Genomic DNA, 5,644 nt, shown 5'->3' with positions numbered 1-5,644 from the left:
TGTGGGTGAAAACCGGAGGACAGGCTCAGAGAGACACCGAGCAGGCCACAGAACTCCCTCCAAAAACTAGAAACAAATTGGGGGCCACGGTCAGAGACAATGTCCTGAGGGAGTCCATGCAGCCTGAATACCTCCCTGGTCCCAAGGTCCTTAGCTGAAGGGAGTTTAGGCAGAGGAACGAGGTGGACCATCTTGGAAAAGCGGTCCACCACGGTGAGGATGACAGAGTGACCGGCAGAGAGAGGGAGACCAGTAACAAAGTCCATTCCAAGATGAGACCAGGGATGTGAGGGCACAGGGAGAGGTCGGAGCAGACCCGCTGGGGTGGCGACGTGAGGGTTTGGCTTGGTTGCATTTATTGCAGGATAAAACAAAGTCCTTAACATCAGATGCTAAGTTCTTCCACCAAAACTGGGACCTCACTACAGTCAGCGTTTTGTTAAGACCAGGATGACAAAAAATGCGAGAGCAATGACACATCTCAAGCACTTCCTTTATTTTATTTTGGGGAACGAAGATTCGACCCTTGGGGCAGCCAGGAGGTGGACCGTGATTTATCTGGGCCTGACGCAGCTCCGACTCTAGTCGCGTCATGGCGAGCCGCACCATCTCAGGAAGGATGAAATCCTTCTCCATTGGAGTGTGACTGGGCTCATCCTCCTCAAGCCGGGACAGGGCATCGGGGTTCAGTTTCTTGATTCCAGGTCTGTAGGAGAGAGTAAAGTCAAAGCGTGAGAAGAATAGTGCCCACCTGGCCTGCCTGGGACTAAGGCGCTTAGCTGTCTTAAGATACTCCAGGTTTTTGTGATCCGTCCAAACAGCGAAAGGTTCTTTGGCCCCCTCTAGCCAGTGTCTCCACTCCTCCAGGGCCAACTTGACAGCAAGCAGCTCACATTCCCCCACGTCATAATTCCGTTCAGCGGCAGAGACTCTTAGAAAAGAATGCGCATGGGTGCACCTTACCATCACTGCTGCGCTGGCTGAGAACGGCCCCGGCACCAGTGCTGGAAACGTCCACCTCCACAATAAAGGGTTTGATGGGGTCCAGTAAATGTAGGATGGGGGCTGTAGAGAACAAAAGTTTTAATTGTTTGAAAGCGTGATCAGCAGAGTCATTCCAAGTGAACCTGGTCTTAATAGAGGTCAAGGCATGGAGAGGGCTGGCAATAGTGCTGTAATTCTTAATGAACCTTCTATAAAAATTTGCAAACCCAAGGAACCTCTGCAGCTGTTTGCGGTCCTTGGGGGTCGGCCAATCCAGGACTGCCGAAACCTTGCTGACGTCCATGGCCATCCGGTCGGGGGAGATAATGAATCCCAGGAATGAAGAGGATTTCTGGTGAAATTCACACTTTTCTGCTTTAATAAAAAGATTATTCTGCAACAATCTCAATAACACAGCTCTGACGTGTTTACTGTGAGTACTCATGTCTTTAGAAAAGATAAGAATGTCGTCAAGATAGACAAAAACAAACTGGTTAATCATGTCTCTCAAAACATCATTAACCAGGGCCTGAAACACAGCAGGAGCGTTGGTTAGACCAAAAGGTATAACAAGATACTCGTAATGACCATCTGGGGTGTTAAAAGCCGTCTTCCATTCATCCCCTTCACGAATGCGAACCAAATGGTAGGGGGTTTCTAAGGTCTAGCTTAGTGAAAACAGTGGCCCCTTGAATTAGGTCAAACGCCGATGACATTAGTGGAAGAGGGTATTTGTTCTTAACAGTGATCTTGTTTAACCCTCGATAATCAATGTAAGGTCTCAGGGTACTGTCCTTCTTGCCGACAAAGAAAAAACCTAGGTGAGGCAGAAGGGCAAATGATACCAGTCTGTAAAGACTCCTTAATATATTTTTGCATGGTTTTTAATTCAGGATTAGACAAGGAATATAGTCTACCCCGTGGGGGGCTAGTACCAGGCAAAAGATCAATTGTACAGTCATAAGGTCTATGTGGGGGGAGAGAGGTGGCCTTGACCTTGTTAAAAACCTCTCTGAGATCATGATATTCAGTCGGAACTTTAGAAAGGTCTGGATAGGTGACAGCAAAGTCTTCTGGCTGGGGGGGAAGGACTGCCTCGAACAAACAAGAGGAGAGGCATTCCTCAGACCAGCCTATTATCTCTTTACCCCTCCAATTAATGTTTGGGTTATGTCTTTGTAACCATGAAGCCCCCAGGATGATAGGGAGTTGGGGGGATTTAATGACAATAAATTCCACCTCCTCACTATGGTTCCCTCCTAAAGTCAGCCTGACGGGGGCAGTAATGAGGCAAGAGTCACTGAGAGAGTGGCCGTCCAAGGCAAGGATCCTGTGATTTTTATTAGATTTTATTAGTTCTATCACTAAAGCCACAGCAAATTGATGGTCGATGAATTCTGTATCAGCACCAGAGTCAATAAAAACAGTGACAGATGATGGTCTCTTACCAGCAGGCTGTAGTTCAGTACGGATGGTGAATGGTGAGGAGATCTTCAGGTCTCTGATTGGACCCAGCAGGTGTCCCCTCTCCCCTGCTGAGTCTGGCCTTTTAGTGGGCATTTGGAAATTGGGTGGCTGCTATCTCCACAGTAGAAACAGAGCCTTAATTTCCTTCTCCGGTCCCTCTCCTCGGGGGTTAGGCGACTTCTGCCTAGCTGCATGGGTTCATCCATCTGTGGGACATTACTGGGTAGAGCGGCTGGCTTAAACGGTGGGAAGGTTCTGGACTCACCCTAGGACCTGGTGGTTCTTGTGGGTCTGGTCTCCCTCTGGCGTTCTCTCTCCATGAGTCGAAGGTCCACTTGAGTGGCCAAGTCCTCCATAGCTTGGAGAGACCTGGGATATTCCTGGGTAGCAAGGTGGTCTTTGATGTCCTCCGAGAGACCTTGAAAAAATGCATCGGTTAAGGCCCCATCGTTCCAGCAACTATCAGAAGCCACAGCATGAAAGTCAATGATGTAATCTGTTACACGTCTTTTGCCTTGCTTTATAGTGAGGATTTTACGACATGCCTCCCTTTCGGGCGAAACTGGGTCAAAAACCCGACATAGTTCCTTTGAAAAGGCAGCAAAGCTTTGGGTGCTGTTGGAATTTTCTGCCACTCAGAAGTGCCCCACGCCTTAGCCTTACCTGACAGCTTTGAGATAACAAAGGCAACCCGGGCTCGCTCAATGGGAAAAGAAGAGGGTTGTAGCTGAAAAAGAATCTCACATTGAGTCAGAAAAGGTCGGCACTGATCAGGTTCGCCCCGGAAACGTTCGGGGGGCGTCAGACGAGGCTCCATGGTGGGTACAGGAGTCTGAACGATAGGAGCAGGGTTCTGTGAAGAGACTGTTTGGTTTAGAGCTTTAAGGCCGCACACAAGATCCTGAACATTAGATTCCAGTCTAATAATAGCCCCCTCAACACCAGAACGCCAATCCTGAGTCGGTGCTGGATCCATTTGGCCAGATTATTCTGTAAAGGGTCTGTATGGTTCAGCACAAAACCTGACTCAGAAAAATATTTAAAAATGTTTATTTTTCAAAGGCGGCATCTGGTGGATTCGGGCCTCTGTTCTGGTCTAATCTTCTGGGGCAGGAGTTGGGCTGAGGCAGGAAACAATCCAGGGACGTAGCAGGGGTCGAGATCCAGGACAAGTGTGAGCAGGCAAAAAGATCCAAAAAGGAGAATCCGTGGTCAATGTCGAAAAGGGGAGCAAGGTCGTACCGTGTAAACTGCAGGCGTGGTATCCAGACAAGGGCAAGACAAGGCGAGGAGTCGAGAACAAAGCTGTGGTCAAGAACAAAGTAACTATGGACGAGGACTGCTGGATAATTTACTTGCTGTGAGGCTTTCAATAATCTGGCACCTTGCTGTGGCAAGAGTTGAGTTTATAAGGACTGGCACCAGGTGTAGAGCATAAGCACTGATTACTGTGATCAGGGAGGATCAGGCAGGCAGGCTGCACAGGGTTGATTGACAGGGGGGAACTGGCCAGAGTAGAGCATAAACCCAAAAGCTGATCAGAGGAGCAGAACATGATAAATGTGTGGCAGGGGTCCAAACATGACAGTATATCTTGTTTATCTTGTATGTGTGTGTGTGTGTGTGTGTGTGTGGGGGGGGGGGGTCAAACTCTGTTAACATCTTTGTTAAAACATGCATGTGTGTTCTTCCTTCCCACTGCGCTGTGAGTACAAGTCCTCTCACCCTTTGTTTATCTTGTGTGCGTGTCTGTATGTGTGTATGTATGTGTGTGTGTGTGTGTGTGTGTGTGTGTGTGTGTGTGTGTGTGTGTGAATATAGAGTGAGCCTGTAAAAGTCGTTGCCATTCAGGGCCTGGAACGATGACGTTTTTTTCCTCCCACTAATTTAACATCTGCCCTGGGGGGTTTTTCCACGTCATTCACACTGAATTCCTAGAAAATACATACTTAATAATAATTATTTAATTATCATGTTTATAATCTCAGTTTAAATGATAAACAGGAAGGAATGTTGGAGAGTTTTGGACTATTGATCATTTGAAACTGTTTTATCTTATCAGTATACTTGTTTCAACAAAGTTTCTGTGTGTAGAAGTGTACTTTGGACATGTATGCTGGACACGCTGATAGCAGTGCGGTCTGAATGCCCCCAGAGAACACTCTGACCTGAGCTTGCAGCTTCTGTCTTCTAATACTGCCGTATCTACATTATTTGTTTTTATCTGTTAACCACTCCTACATGTTCCAATAAAAACGGACGCACACAGAAGCAATTTTAGACTTCGTTCTGACCTTGGTCGGATAATGTCTCTCTTTGCAAAGATTTGCTTTTATTATAACTCATCTCTGTTTTCTGTTGTGGTTATTATTTTTTAATAGGTGCTAGTTTTTTAAACAAGAAAAACCCCTACATTAAATGGTGCATGTGACCCGGATATTTCCTCATGCATGTTGCCGGTGACGTCTGAGATGGGCATGCTGCAGATCTGTGCACGGTAATAAAAGTAAAGCCCTGAGAGACCGTTTCTCGTCAGGTCAGCGTTTACAGGTCTCCCTCGGATCACCAACTAACAGAGTGACGGAGAATCCGACCGGACACCTCACCAGACTACAGACTGTGAGTATAACAAATTAGCACAATTGCTGGATGAGATTTATATGTGAGAAAATACGGTACAGAACTAGTTCTTTTTGTTGAAGCCAAGATCTGAAATTTTAAAGAAGTGAGATTTTTTTAACGATAAGGTTAAGGACTAAATAAAGTCTAACCATTAAAGGTCAAGACCTTCAGTGTAATAAAAAAGTGAGGCAATTTTTTGTCAAGATCTATATAAAATAGTGAGACATTTTACCGAGAACTTATTGGACCAAACAGTGAGGATCAACAGTAATTTCCTTAGACGCGTCGCATTACTGTCACTTTTTCACTTTCTCTTTTCCCTTCATATCTCTTTTGTGAGTGAATGCGTGAATGCATGTATAACTGAGAGGTTTACAATTGAGATTTGTTGTGAAATAATTTTGTGTTCTTCTTTGAATCTGACTCCCAATTCTTATTTTATTTTGAAATTGACCCACTTCCTGTTTTACTTTGAAGAGGCTCCCACAGATTGAAGGCTGTTCCTGTTTACATAATGTAACACGATGTAAACCACTTCTGATTGGATTGAAAACTGGCCAATCCATGGCAA

This window comes from Nematolebias whitei, chromosome 19 (assembly GCF_014905685.2).
Source record: "Nematolebias whitei isolate Nwh7 chromosome 19, NemWhi1, whole genome shotgun sequence".
In the NCBI taxonomy this organism is placed as follows: Eukaryota; Metazoa; Chordata; class Actinopteri; order Cyprinodontiformes; family Rivulidae; genus Nematolebias; species Nematolebias whitei.
This window is presented reverse-complemented; position numbering follows the sequence as displayed.